This window comes from Notolabrus celidotus, chromosome 4 (assembly GCF_009762535.1).
Source record: "Notolabrus celidotus isolate fNotCel1 chromosome 4, fNotCel1.pri, whole genome shotgun sequence".
NCBI classification, from domain to species: Eukaryota; Metazoa; Chordata; class Actinopteri; order Labriformes; family Labridae; genus Notolabrus; species Notolabrus celidotus.
In genome coordinates, this window is record NC_048275.1 from 2,702,058 (window position 1) to 2,718,292 (window position 16,235).

At 41.5% G+C, this 16,235-nt stretch overlaps 1 protein-coding gene across 1 annotated transcript in view; it reads right to left on the reverse strand.

The window, feature by feature from the left end:
- macrod2 (mono-ADP ribosylhydrolase 2) overlaps positions 1-16,235 on the reverse strand; it is a 420,924-nt gene that overhangs the window by 257,444 nt on the left and 147,245 nt on the right. The window lies entirely within an intron of this gene.

Sequence of the window (16,235 nt, forward strand, 5' to 3'; positions counted from 1 at the left end):
TATGGAAAAATCCTCAAAAATCCATAGCAATAATATAAGATAAATATTGTTTGTTGATTTCCAGTTAAATCCTGTTTTATTCCAGAACAAGGCGACATCATGGAACCTTTTAAATGAGGATATTTGGTTATTTTTATTGCATATTCATCACCTTAAAGAGGGCGAAGGAGGGATAACTTTCATGTATAAATGCTGATTTGAAAAGTGGCAACCTGCAGAGCAACATCAATTTAACCAACAGCTGATTCTGTTGCAGATTTCCAAGTTTAAATCTTTAGATAGATAAAAACCTTCAATATGACAGATTCATCTTCATTTTTAAACTCAGAAAACATCAAACAGCTCTCCCCAGACTAACCTCTGTGTCCCTGAATAAGAGGATATCATTGCTGTGCTGTTAAAAATCACACTTTGCATCTTTAATGTGTCAAAGAACACGATGCCAAGTCCTCTTAAAGCACCAAAGTGAGTTTCTCTTCGACTGCTTGTTTTATTTTGAAGCCATTCACCCAAATTAATCTCCATGACACTCAGTCAGGGTATCATTACCTCATCACCTTAATCAAATCCTGCAAAAACACCAAATAACCTCTAATTTAAACGTCTGTTGGATACAAATAAAATAAAATTTGATGTTTTAGCTGCTTTACAGTCACATAGGCTGTTTGTAAACTGCTCATTATTGACTAACAAAAATATTAAATTGTCTTAAGACACCATTAAATCCACATTTTTAGGAAAGCAGTGTGATTATATGATCCAAAATACCAATTATTATTAATCACAGTCATAAATAACACCATCTTTCAGCTCTTTGTGTCCTTTTTTATGCAGAATGTTTTTTAATTGAAGTAAAAACCTCACGATGGACTGAGCTTGCAGTCTTAAAATTGATCCACAATGAAAAGTAGTGTGATAATAAATGCAATGTCATGTTTAGTTGTTGCAAAAACTTCCTAAAATCTTTAAAAATGCTACTGTGCAATCACATCCATAATTTTGTATCCACTTATCTTGCGTTGTGTTGCGTGAAGACAGCGTTCCCAGACCTCCCTCTCCCCTCAGTCAGGGTATCATTACACCATCACTAAAATCAAATCTTGCAAAAACACAAAATAACCTCTAATTTAAACGTCTGTCCAATAACAACATTATTTTTTTTGAGAATATAAAGCTTCAAAAGCTTTTTATCTGCTTTAAAATCACACAGTCAATAATGAGCAGTTTACAAACAGCCTAACAAAAATATTAAATTGTCTTATGACACCATTAAATCCACATTTTTAGGAAAGCAGTGTGATTATATGGCTCTATTTTATGCAGAATCTTAATTCATTGAAGTAAAAACCTCATGATGGACTGAGCTTGCAGTCTTAGAATTGATCCACAATGAAAAGTAGTGTGATAATAAATGCAAAGTCATGTTTAGTTGATGCAAAAACTTCCTAAAATCTTTAAAAATGCTGCTGTGCAATCACATCCATAATTTTGTATCTGCTTATCTTGCATGGTGTCGCGTGAAGGCAGCGTTCCCAGACCTCCCTCTCCCCTCAGTCAGGGTATCATTACACCATCACTAAAATCAAATCTTGCAAAAACACAAAATAACCTCTAATTCAAACGTCTGTCCAATAACAACATTATTTTATTTGAGAATATAAAAGCTTCAAAAGCTTTTTATCTGCTTTAAAATCACACAGTCAATAATGAGCAGTTTACAAACAGCCTAACAAAAATATTAAATTGTCTTAAGACACCATTAAATCCACATTTTAGGAAAGCAGTGTGATTATATGGCTCTATTTAATGCAGAGTGTTAATTAATTGAAGTAAAAACCTCATGATGGACTGAGCTTGTAGTCTTAGAATTGATCCACAATGAAAAGTAGTGTGATAATAAATGCAAAGTCATGTTTAGTTGATGCAAAAACTTCCTAAAATCTTTAAAAATGCTGCTGTGCAATCACATCCATAATTTGTATCTGCTTATCTTGCATGGTGTCGCGTGAAGGCAGCGTTCCCAGACCTCCCTCTCCCCTCAGTCAGGGTATCATTACACCATCACTAAAATCAAATCTTGCAAAAACACAAAATAACCTCTAATTCAAACGTCTGTCCAATAACAACATTATTTTTTTTGAGAATATAAAAGCTTCAAAAGCTTTTTATCTGCTTTAAAATCACACAGTCAATAATGAGCAGTTTACAAACAGCCTAACAAAAATATTAAATTGTCTTATGACACAATTAAATCCACATTTTTAGGAAAGCAGTGTGATTATATGGCTCTATTTTATGCAGAGTGTTAATTAATTGAAGTAAAAACCTCATGATGGACTGAGCTTGTAGTCTTAGAATTGATCCACAATGAAAAGTAGTGTGATAATAAATGTAGTGTGATAATAAATGCAAAGTCATGTTTAGTTCATGCAAAAACTTCCTAAAATCTTTAAAAATGCTGCTCCATCATTTTTTATCTGCTTATCTTGCATGGTGTCGCGTGAAGACAGCGTTCCCAGACCTCCCTCTCCCCTCAGTCAGGGTATCATTACGCAATCTTTGAGTGAAACTAAAATCAAATCCTGCAAAAACACAAAATAACCTCTAATTTAAACGTCTGTCCAATAACAACATTATTATTTTTGAGAATATAAAAGCTTCAAAAGCTTTTTAGCTGCTTTAAAATCACACAGTCAATAATGAGCAGTTTACAAACAGCCTAACAAAAATATTAAATTGTCTTATGACACCATTAAATCCACTTTTTAGGAAAGCAGTGTGATTATATGGCTCTATTTTATGCAGAATTGTAATTAATTGAAGTAAAAACCTCATGATGGACTGAGCTTGTAGTCTTAGAATTGATCCACAATGAAAAGTAGTGTGATAATAAATGTAGTGTCATGTTTAGTTCATGCAAAAACTTCCTAAAATCTTTAAAAATGCTGCCGTGCAATCACATCCATAATTCTGTATCCACTTATCTTGCATGGTGTCACGTGAAGGCAGCGCTCCCAGACCTCCCTCTTTCCTCAGTCAGGGTATCATTACTCCATCACTAAAATCAAATCTTGCAAAAACACAAAATAACCTCTAATTTAAACGTCTGTCCAATAACAACATTTTCTTTTTTTTGAGAATATAAAAGCTTCTAAAGCTTTTTAGCAGCTTTAAAATCACACAGTCAATAATGAGCAGTTTACAAACAGCCTAACACAAATGTGAAATTGTCTTTTGACACAATTAAATCCACATTTTTAGGAAAGCAGTGTGATTATATGGCTCTATTTTATGCAGAGTGTTAATTAATTGAAGTAAAAACCTCATGATGGACTCAGCTTGTAGTCTTAAAATTGATCCACAATGAAAAGTAGTGTGATAATAAATGTACTGTCATGTTTAGTTCATGCAAAAACTTCCTAAAATCTTTAAAAATGCTGCTCCATCATTTTTTATCTGCTTATCTTGCATGGTGTTGCGTGAAGACAGCATTCCCAGACCTCCCTCTCCCCTCAGTCAGGGTATCATTACGCAATCTTTGAGTGAAACTAAAATCAAATCTTGCAAAAATTCAAAATAACCTCTGATTTAAACGTCTGTTGGATGACAAATACAGTAAAATTTGAGAATATAAAAGCTTCAAAAGCTTTTTAGCTGCTTTAAAATCACACAGTCAATAATGAGCAGTTTACAAACAGCCTAACACAAATATTAAATTGTCTTATGACACCATTAAATCCACATCCATAGCACCAGTTTGTAATTGCATCGTGAGACTCAGCTACAACTCACCCGTCATGTGTTTCCTCGGATGCACAATTAATCTCATTTTTTACTCACAAAATTCTTTCTTTGTGGAAAAAAACTGAGCAGCGCTGCAGGGAACGAGCGACTATAATAGATCTGTTTTATTCATTCACATCTCAAATGACTGTCTGAGCACACAATCAGAAATGCTTCAAGACAAAAAACATAACCCTTTTGATTTTATATCTCCAACAAAGATCTGAACCCCCCCCCCCCAGGTCTGAGCTCGTAGACTTAAAACCACATCCCACTCAGAGACACAGTGAACTCTTTAACAATAACTCAGATACTGTTCTTGAAACCCAGTTTTCCACTTCACGGGCAGCAACATCTGCTCCGGGCTGCTGCTGTTCTTTCGTGCCGGGAAGCCATGTGTGACTTATCCGATTGGCCGGAGAGAGAAATGTCACAGTGGAGTAGAAGTAGGGCTGCGGAGAGATTGGACTCTTGGGTTTGATGAACCTCGGGCGGAGGGGCAACAGGAAACTAATGACGAGCCACCATATGGAGGGTGGTGCGGGCGGGCGGTGCACCCAGATGGGGATGCCCGTCCCTGCAGAGGACAGAGTATATATACACTGCTCCGGGCTGCAGGCTGCACTTTTAATGACATGCTTGCGAGGGCGAATAAGAAGGTACACATGCGAAAGCAGTAAAATAACCTATTAGCTCGCTCTGCTAATGCTTTCAACAGAATATCTTGTAAAGTTAATGCCTTTCAGATTACACTCCCAAACTCAGTCTGCATCACAAAATACATATCACACACACCCGGAGTCACTCAGCCACGAGGTCCTAACACAGGGGACGCTTTAATTACAGCTGAACGCTTCTATCCAAACCTTAAGTATACACTAACCCTGCCCTTTGCACTAAATATATATCACATTAACTCGGAATTAAAGCAAACACAAGTCTGCTTTTAGAAACCTGAGGCGTCACAGCTTGCAGATAGATTCCTGATCCTCTAAAAATAAAAACGACCTGATAGAAAGAGTCGTACGCTGATGATTGATTGGACGTTTGGGGTACTTAAAGCTGACAGTGAACAATGCATCGCCATCAGAGATAACCTTAATCATGTTTATATTCTGGCCTTAAGCGGGGACATGGAAATCTGTTTTTAAATGCAACAACAAGTGCTCCAGTTCTTTATGTAAAGAGAGTTCCATCAGGCGCTTCTATAAACGTCCAGTTGTGGAAAAGCTCTCCACCACAGCGTCACAGCGTCTGTGAATTCAAGACGCTCTTAAAAAGGTGTCCAATCACACATGACATCATTGCCTCTTCTTTCCCTTTATTGTGTCCCGGGTTCATTTATTAGATCACGTCACAGGTTCGTAAGCACTCTGAAGCTGAGAGAGTGGAGCGAGCTGCCGGTGTGATAGATGAAAGTTTAAGAAGGAGCACGCCATTGTTGCAACATTCAGAGAGAATCATACATTAACCACGGCAGCTTTGTGCATTCCTGCTGACCCGAGTATGAGGCAAAATTGATGAACCAGACCGCTGACGACCTCGTGTGACCTCACTTATCACTCCTGACCCCTGACCCCTCCGTCCCTTTAAACAGTTCCTTAATCACTCTCATGTTCCCTGTGAGGTCAGACAACTCTTTAAACAACACAAGATGCCACATGCATTTGTCTCCGGTGTGACACACACACACACACACTGAACCTAATTATTGTCTTTTATGTAACTCAGACATTAAAACTAATGTGGGCAGCTGCACTGTCCGCCCCCAGCCCTCTGTTATCCCCTTTGTAATGCACTGGTCAGGCAGCCGGGTGCATTTGCATGCCTATAGATGCTCCTATCAGAGTCCCCCTGCATGACCTCACCGGTCTCCAATAGCGGTGCATGGCTCTTCTCCGTCAGCACCATTAGTCGGATCAAAAAGCTCAGCGTGACCCTATGACGGATGAGGTGAGGTCAGCCTCAGTTCACAGATCTCAGCTGATGAAAAATGGATGCATATCAGCGTCCAGCGAAACACAGCCGGGGCAACAGGGACTCGGATAGGCAGCCTGCCCACCATACGGATGCTCCCCTGGCAGTCATTACGGGGTATTCTTAGCGGTAAAGCTTGATATCATGGAGTAAAACACTTCAAAGTAAAGGTCAGGCTGATTGCTAATCGTTTAATTGCCCTCAGAAGCTCGCAGAGACTCACAGCGGAGGTGAGTTGATTAACAGAAGATAAATATTGTTTGTTGACTTCCAGTTAAATCCTGTTTTATTCCAGAACAAGGCGACATCATGAAAACTTTTAAATGTTGATATTTGGTTATTTTTATTGCATATTCATCTCCTTAAAGCGGGCGAAGGAGGGATAACTTTCATTGTGTACATGCTGATTTGAAAAGTGGCAACCTGCAGAGCTTTTTTCCAAGTTTAAATCTTTGTTAATGAATGAGCAGAGATAAAAACCTTCACCTTACAGATTCATCTTCATTTTTAAACTCAGAAAACTTCAAACAGCTCTCCCCAGACTAACCTCTGTGTCCCTGAATAAGAGGATATCATTGCTGTGCTGTTAAAAATCACACTTTGCATCTTTAATGTGTCAAAGAACACGATGCCAAGTCCTCTTAAAGCGCCAAAGTGAGTTTCTCTTCGACTGCTTGTTTTATTTTGACGCCATTCACCCAAATTAATCTCCATGACACTCAGTCAGGGTATCATTACCTCATCACTAAAATCAAATCCTGCAAAAACACAGAATAACCTCTAATTTAAACGTCTGTTGGATAACAAAAAAATTTAATTTGAGAATATAAAAGCTTCTAAAGCTTTTTAGCTGCTTTACAATCACAGTCAATAATGAGCAGTTTACAAACAGCCTGACAAAAATATTAAATTGTCTTAAGGCACCATTAAATCCACATTTTTAGGAAAGCAGTGTGATTATATGATCCAAAATACCAATTATTATTAATCACAGTCATAAATAACACCACCTTTCAGCTCTTTGTGTCCTTTTTTATGCAGAGTGTTAATTAATTGAAGTAAAAACCTCATGATGGACTCAGCTTGCAGTCTTAGAATTGATCCACAATGAAAAGTAGTGTGATAATAAATGTACTGTCATGTTTAGTTGATGCAAAAACTTCCTAAAATCTTTAAAAATGCTGCCGTGCAATCACATCCATAATTCTGTATCTGCTTATCTTGCATGGTGTCACGTGAAGGCAGCGCTCCCAGACCTCCCTCCTCTCCCCTGTTCCTCCTGGGGGGATCCAGAGGCGTTCCCAGGCCAGAAGGGATACACTATAATCCCTGCAGCGTGCTCTGGGGTGTACCCCGAGGCCTCCTCTTAGTGGAACGCATCCTGAACACCTCTAGAGGGAGGCGTCCTTAAGAAATGCATGAACCACCTGAATGTAGGAGCCCCTGACCCGGTCTCTAGACACCACTTCGGCCGCTTGTCACAACCCAAAGCGAGTGTGAGGGTTGTAACGTAGATTGACTCGTCCTGCATCAATCTTTGTCTTCATGATCAGCTTTTAAACGACTCAAACTCTTCATTTAAAGACTCAAGTGTGCAGAGCTGAGAGAACAAGCCAGCTGCTTTACATTCTCACACACCTGAAGCTTCAGTCAGAAGCCGCTCCACTTCTTCTTCTTCTTCTGCTGTCTGACTCATCCAATCACCACGTGAGACGGTTTTTCCACATGATAGACCATGATGTCCTCATGAGCTGTACCAAATCACTAAACCTAACACCAGAGGAACACAAATCATGTGTTTGTCGGGCTTATGAAACTATCCGACACAGCAGCTGTGAGAAACGTCCACTGTGGGTGAGCCATCGGCCCCTGTGGACAGAACGGGAGGCCTCACCTCCGTGCTGATGCTATCGTTCTTCACGCTGGGACGCTCTCTGGGAAACATTGACACAAAGGCTCTTTCAGTTTGCTGTTTGCATGCTGTTGTCTAGATCTTACCTGGTGGTTATATAAAAAAAGAAACGGTTGTCGAACTAAGCAGAACACCCCAGAGGAACATGTTCCTGCTCAAGGCTTTCTCTTCTAAGTCTCTGGAGACAAAACTGAGATTCTCACTTCAGCCTCATTCAAGTTTCAAATTGTTCTCATTAGTTTCTCCTAAAATTCACTAGGAGAAATAGTTGAGACCATGACATGAGTCTTAAATGAGAGATCTCATTAATGGATCATTTTCCTCTTTTTTTAAATATATGTTTTGGGCTTTTTGTCTTTATTTGACAGGACAGCTGAAGAGAGACAGGAAATGTGGGGAGTAGTGAGCGGGGGAAGACATGCAGGAGATGGTCGACCGGCCGGGAATCAAACCGACGACCCCTGCGACGAGGACTGTAGCCTCTGTATGTGGGGCGCTTAGACCACTAGGCCACCAGCGCCCCAAAAGAGTCCACCCCTTTAATTGTAATAATCTGGCTAAATCTGGTCGGCCCTTTTGCAGCCCATATTTTAAATAAATGGTCGGTCATACCTGGGATGAAATCTCTATCTTCTGCATATTCTCTCAAATCCACTAAATCTTTGTGAAGTGGTTTTGTTCCACACAGACTTGTAAAGGAAGGACCAGACTGTGAAGTCAAAGAAGAGATCATTTCACATCTAAAGTCCTGATCTGAAGTGGTTCAAATGTTTTAATGAGGATTGTAAGTTTGTGGACAATTACATTGAAATCTGAATTTTGCAGGGCTCTATAAATGTTCATGAAAAGATGAGCTCAGGCTCTTTCTTTGCTCCATCTGAGCTCAACTTCAGACACAAAAACTGAGTCTGACAAAAACAAATGGATGAGGTTAGACTGAGAGAGCTCCCTGATTTCTCCACCTGAGCTCAAAAGGAGTCAAAACACTTGAGAAATACCTGAGAACCATTTCAGATTCTGACCAGATCTCCTTTTGAACTGAAAGGGAGACTAAGCTGAGACTTAGTCTCTGGAGGCAAGAATGAGAAACAGGAGACATAAGCTATAGTCTCATTTAGCTTTCAAACAGATCTCATTGTTGTCTAGGAGACAGAAATGAAACACTTTTGAGATCTCCTCTCTACATTTCTTTTCCTATGGGATGTTTGAAGAGTTGGTCCTGAAAGAGTTAAAGGCAGAATAAATCCTTGTTTTTTAACCTCTCGTAAAATCTGCTTCATCAACACATACGCTAGCGTGCCAGAACCCACCCAGCGTCGTAAACAAAAATAAAAAGGGTGCTTGCTGTTCCCTTCCCCTCACATCCTGCTGCACACAGCTTGCACATCAAACAGACCCATGATTTAACGGCCTCTAAATGCTGAGCGGAGTGGTGCTGAGGTCAGAAGCCAAACCGAGGCTCTGGGGCCTCCCACAAACTCTGCTCCTCTGCCAGGGTGTAAAATCGGCATGACGGAGTGTGTTCATGAGTCTGAGAGACAAAAAGAGAGCAAGCGGCTGTTTATGATCTGATAGGAAGAACTTGCTCTTTGTTTTTATACACTGGGAAGTTTGATTTCTCTTAATCTTTATCTCTTTTTTAACATTTCAGCCGTCTGTGGAGGGTTAGGTGTGGCAAACAAACGAGCATCTGCGTGGAAAGCAGTCTTAAGAAGCTCCGTCCTGACTCCGGCCTTATTTTAGTCACACTGAAGCAAACAGCACCTGCATCCAGCTGCAGCAGAGTGAGATCTAAACACTGCATGCTGTGACGCAAACACACACTTGAGGCGCAGGTTTAACTCAGCTGGTGGAGCATGCAGTGGAAAAAAACAAGATCCAGTAAATGGGCTCTCCTTAAATCTGGTTCATTCATATAAATGCATTCTTTTGATATGCTCTCTCTGACATGTGCACATGCAATCACATGCTAACACCACCACCTGCATGTGGTGTAAGATTAGCTTTTCTTTCACTGCCTTTCTGCAAAACTCCAGTGTCATTTCGCCGTCGTACTTTTACATTTGAATCCTGCAGGAGCTTAATATCGGTGTCCAAGTGTTTGAGCTGAATTGCATCCTGGCTTCACAGAACTATAAGGGATGCTGTGGCTGTGATGTGACATGAAGCAGCGTCATTACTGAGAGTAATACACATAACAATGACGGTGGATGAAATCTGTGTCGTACATTAGCTTGCTTCTGCAGAATCAAATTGTCCTGCATGCACGATATTCAATTTTTGCAGATATCAAACATGCAAACATTTTTAAACTCACTTTGGCTGATATCAATACTGGTGCTGATTAAAAACACACCTTTTATTTTCACTGTAAAGAACACCTACTTCATTATAAAAGACATAAAATAAGCCAACATTTGAATCTAACATCAATGATGAACACTTTTTTTTAAACATAGACATTCATCTTTGTTAAATAACTGAGGTAGAGGCCTTGGAAAGGTTTTCGTCTGCACTTTTTAATTCGTACTTTTCAGAATCTCTTATTACTGCAAAGGATGACGCTTCTTTAAATTCATGATTTAACTAACAGCGTTAAAGACGTGTTGTTCTGCTCCTCTTCACATCACCTGTGCCTCACAAGCTTTGCAAATACTTCCATGCAGACAAGTTGAAGCTCCTTGTTGGTGCAGTAAAATGTCCTCGCGTGTGCAGAATCATTGGGTGAGTTAGTTCATATCTGCTGACACCGATACTTAACTATTTAAGCTTTTTCCTCAGTTGTATTCAGATTTTCGCCTTTGTTGGCAAATGTAGGGTGTAGATGGTCAAGGCCAGGAGGCGAACCTGTGCAACATGTTATGAATAGTAGCAGAGTTTAGCAATCTGCAGCGGTTGTTGGTCGCTCAAACAATACATCATGAGATCTCCATTTCTTGTGTCTAATTTCTGCAAATTTGCAAATCATAACCGTATGAAATGTGATGCATTTTCAATATCAGTTTCAACTATGAGGAAAAAAAGGCTGCAGTCAATCTGTGCGACCTGCAAATATAAGAAATGTGCTTATTTCTATATAGTAATACAAACGCATGTAGCTGCTGCCACAGGTAGATGTCAAAGCAGACTTTTTTGACATTTTCTGCAGAAAATATTTGGAGAAAGTGAGATTTTTGGCTGTGTGTGTACAGGAAAAGATCAGCAAAGACCTGGGAGGTACTCCTTTGTCCTTAGGGGCCCTGGATAATGCATCATGAGATCTCACACATGTGTCTTTTTCTTGTTATAAAAGCATTTTGCATTTCTTATATTTAGGATCAAAGGTTAATGCAAGCTTGAATGTAGCAGCTGGGTCCAAGAGAGCTTCCTTATTTCCTCTCCTGCAGCCCTGGGTTTGAATCTCTCGCTTTCTCATTTCTCTTCCTCTCACACTTCCTCAGCCCCGTCCCAACCCTCCTATACGCCCCTTTTTCCACAGACACTGATTTGGCTCTACCTGTGCTGCTGCCTTAATGTGACAAAAACCTCATCCTGTCCTGCAGAGCTGCGAGCTGGAATAAGCAGCCCAACAGTCCTCCCTTGAACAGGCCGTGCACAGAGGAGATTGATGGGCACTGCAGATTGGGAAGAGTTCCCAAAAGACATCTCTTTTGATTGTTTCTAAAATTTTGGAATGAAGGGAAAGGAGATGACAGTCTCAGTCTTAAACAAAAGAGACAGGATGTTTTTCATTTCCAAGTCGTCTTCTTCACCCGTCCGTGATCGAGTCTGACAAAGAGAGGCCGAGGCGAACTCCTGCCTGCATGAGCGACTGAGCTTTGTCTTTGTGTGTGTAATTATGAACGTGAGAGGAGTTTTTATTGTCTGCTCTTTCATGTGAGGCCGCGGTTCACGAGTCTAATGATCCTGATTTATAGTCAGGAAAGCAGAACAACTTAAAGCCCGCCACTTCCTCCTGAGACTGTCACGTGACTCGGTCGCTCTCCGTTGCTCTCGGTCACGAGCGCAGACCGCTCCTGCTGTAAAAGAGCACAAAAAGGCAAAAAGGCAAAAAGCGTGTGTCCGGTGAGAGGCATGTCAGAGTGAGTGATGTGCTCCTGTGCGGGCGGGGGGTGTTGTCTTCTCCACTCTGTCTCTGACCAGCTCCCCCCCCCCCGCAACCCCACCCTCCACCCTCCAGGCCAAGACCCTCTCCATCTCTTCACATTACTCAGTGACCTGAAACCACAGGGCCAAAAAACCTCACCAGCTCCTCCGTCTTCTTAATGAATCCAATTTTTTGCCTGAGAGCACAAGGCGTGCACATACATCCATCGCAAGTCCAAATTATCTGACATTAATACAAATTAACAAGAGCCGCCGCTGCCGCCGCCACCGCCGCCGCCATCACGGCTGTGTGCCTGCCTACAACGGCTGACAATGACAACACATCTATATCACAGCGGAGCATGAAGACAGAGACTTATTCTGCACACTGAAACACGGAGTCAATAAGCTCATTTAAAACAGGCTATAACCAAAACAAAAGCAGAGGGGCTGATTGGGGCGGGTGCCATTACTCTATGAATTATACACAATATGTTATGAAAATATCCATATAATTGACTCTGCTCTATGGCAGCCATTAATTCCTGTCCTCCATTAAGTGGTTTAAATGATCTTGTGAGAGGCCATACATCTCCTGATGCCCTTTATGAGATCAACACCACGTCCCCTTTAGAACTTAATCGACCCTCAGTCCCATTTGTCCGTGCGGTCTGATGCAGGGGAATTATTATTTCATCCTGAAGGTTCTGAGAGGTCCGACTTGTCCATTACCCCCAGTAGATGTGTAACTCTGCGGTGGTGGGGGGGCGGGCGAGGCTCCTCTTCGATCTGTTCTCCTCTCTCGTTTATGTTAAGCCAGCTTTAAATGTCAGTACAGTATTTGCATGCCAATGTGGCTCTGTCTGCAGCTCATTATTTTCAGATGTTGACAGCCTAATCGCATGCAAGTTGAGCCCACTTTGCTAACCTAATGCTCGCTACAGCCGAGTCATACTGAACAGCAGGGTGAGGTCTGCAGGGTTTGTCTGCAGCTCGGTGGTCGGGGGGGGGGAGACAGAGGAGGGCTGCAACCTCAAATCATCAGATCATCAGCATAAAGAATGATCCTCTCTGACCATTACACAGCAAAGTGTTAACATATCTACTAAACAGCATCGATGTAACAAAGTGGAAACACTTTTTTTATGGGGCCTTGGAGCAAAAACAACATTCAATAGTCTCTGGGAACTACACAACAGTTATTTGAATACTCTCCCTCCTTCTGCTCCATGCCTCGCTCTCCATGCAAGAGAAGGACTTATTAAATACAAGTTTTACTCTTAAAGTTTACACTTTACTTCAGGTTTGTTTATTTTTTTCCAACTCCATGACAGCTGAAAAATTCCCTTCAGATTTCTCCCAAAGTCATCTATCCTTCTACCGGCACCTGTCACTAATGCTTTCTTCTTCTGTAGTTTTTTAATAGCGGTTAGCAAACAGCTTTCAGATGAGCTACAGCCTCCGTCTGGCTTTGTAGCACATTGCAGCCAAGCCGCAGTATTCAGAGTGGAGAAAGTTTGTATTAAGAGGGATAATAGTCCTAGCAGATGATCACGAACTGTTCCATCTTTTCAGACATGAAGAAGAATTTGATTATTCCACAATCACGACGTGGGTATGCTACTAAAAAATGTGTGCAAGGACACTAAAAACAGCCTGAAGAAACAGAAGACAAGCTGTTTGTGTTTTTTTAAAGCTTTCACCTGATAGAAACTATATTTTAAAACCTTTATATTCCAGGTTATCTAATAGAGGCACAGGGTCTCATTTTCAAAAGATAACACAAATAATGACACAATGTGAAAGACAGAGCAGTACGGACCTGTTGCAGACTAACAATACATTAATAATTAAGCTACTGATACACAGGTTATAGGGCTGCACGGTGGTGCAGTGGGTAGCGCTGGTGCCTCACAGCTAGAGGGTTCCTGTTTCGAATCCCCGGCCGGGCGGGTGCCTTTCTGTGTGGAGTTTGCATGTTCTCCCCGTGCATGCGTGGGTTCTCTGCGGGTACTCCGGGTTCCTCCCACAGTCCAAAAACATGCTCAGGTTAATTGGTCACTCTAAATTGCCCGTAGGTGTGAGTGTGTGCATGAATGGTTGTCTGTCTCTCTGTGTTAGCCCTGTGATAGGTTGGCGACCTGTCCAGTGTGTACCCTGCCTTCCGCCCGAAGCCAGCTGGGATAGGCTCCACCCCCCCGTGACCCCTAACGGGATAATGGATGGATGGATACACCGGCTATATGATACAAAACACAGAACCATAAAACAGATGTCTAAAAATGTTCATTTACGGACCAGAATGCTTTAGGAATAATAATAATAATAATAAATTATATTTATAAAGTGCTTTTCTAAGAACTCAAAGACGCTGCACAGAGGATAAAACATCATATTAAACAACAGAATAATAAAAACATGAATAAAATACATTTAAAAGGCGTTTTGAAGATGGACAGGTTGGGGCAGGTTCTAATGTTTGGTGGTAAGGTGTTCCAGAGGGGTGGGAGGGGGGGCGGCAACAGAGAAAGCTCAGTCCCCCCAGGTTAGGGGCTTGGTGTCAGGTGGACGGGAGAGGAGGTGGGCGTTGGAGGATTGGAGGTTACGGGAGGGGGTGTAGTGGTGGAGCAGGTCAGTGAGGTAAGAGAAGGCCTGGTTATGGAGGAGGATTTTAAAATGTATTTGCTGTTTGATCGGGAGCCAGTGGAGGTTTTGGAGGACAGGGGTGATGTGGTCACGGGAGCAGGGGTGATGTGGTCAGAGTTCTGGATGTGTTGTAGTTTGTTGAGTTGTTTTGAAGGAAGGCCGTAGAAGATGCTGTTACAGTAGTCGAGTCTGGAAGTGGTGAAGGCGTGGATCAGGGTTTTGGCGGTGGAGAAGGAGAGAGATGGACGGAGACGGGCGATACTCTAAAGGTGGAAGAAGGCGGTTTTGGTGATGTGCTTGATGAGTCCAAAATGATAACGGGGTTGTGAACATGTGAGGACAGAGCGAGGGAAGCATTGTGGATGGAGAGGTTGAAGTTGTTGGCGGTTGTGGTGAGGGATTTCTGCAATAAGTGCAAGTTCCCAAAGTTGCTCTCTTCATTTTCCACTAAAATAAGTTTGGGATAATTTTTTTGAAACATTGATATCTACATGTATCAAGATAAATCAGGTATGCTGTGGTATAAAGTTTATTTACATGTACTGCAACTGTTTCAGACATTTTGATGCTGTGCTCTTCTTTAAAGCCCCCATAAGGAACTTTAGGTTTATGTTGACTCTGGCGCCCCCTGTGGACAAAAGTGGTGCACCTTCTCTCTGTGTTTAACTTGTTCTGTTCACATCGAAGTCGTGTTTCCTGATGAAAAATCTCCTCCTGCTTTGAATGCATCACTCAACATGACTCTTTGCTGTAGGGGTGTAATAATAATAATAATGATAGGCTGTTTCTGCTCCATCTCAGCAGTTTCATACATTAAAGATAACTGTATAGAAATAGTCTTTATGCTGATAGTCTCCAAGGCTTTTCTAACTCATAAAGAGACATCACTATTCTTCAGTCTCTTTCATAACCAGTTAAGTAACGATCATTTAAAGCATTAAAACTCGAACTGGAGCAGTTTCAGCGTCTCTCTGAATAAACAGTGGACACAGCATGTCTGCTGCTGATGTTGGCTCAGCTTGATTCTTGGACGTTCAGCTTGTTGATGTTAGAAATGTCTTCAGTGTTTGTCGTTTAGGAGGTTCAAATAGGAGCAGAATGACCCGCAGAGGTCTCTTCCTTTCAAAAATAAACGGACTCTCTAATTAAAACCAGTGAAAACATCAGGAGGAGAAGTCTCAGGGTGGAAACCGTGTCCTGTGTTAATGTCCGTGGGACCGCATGTGAGGCGTCCTTTTGTCAAGCTACTGATCACTCCCATGCCAAAGAAGGATTTTTACTGTTTGTGTTTCATATAATTCCAATCTGTGTTAGCAAAAGTGGAGTTTATGTGCATGCAGAAGTCTTGTGCACGCAGAATTATGCAGACTTCACTACTTCATGTGTCGAATTTCTGCGAATTTGCAAAGCTATAGTGAGGAAAAAAAGGATGCAATCAATCTGTGCACCCTACAAACATCAGAACTGTGCATATTCTATATGGCAGCATAAACGCCTGTAGCTGCTTCCACAGGTAGATGTCAAAGCAGCCTTTTTTTTACATTTTCAGCAGAAAATATTTGGAGAAAGTGATATATTTGGCTGTGTATGTACAGGACAAGATCAGCAAAGACCTGAGAAGTACCCCTCAGTCCCCAGGGGCCCAGGATCGGCGCTTTAATATGAATTATCAATCGAAAGCTGAGGCCTCTCCTGCTCCACACGCCTGAGTTTGTTTTCCAGAGATATGAGGACTGAGCAGAGCTGAACTCCTCCTCAGCAGGTCTGATATCACTCTCTTGACAGTCTGACCTTCAGGCTAGAGCTCAGTCAGTCCTCTCTGGAGGAGTCT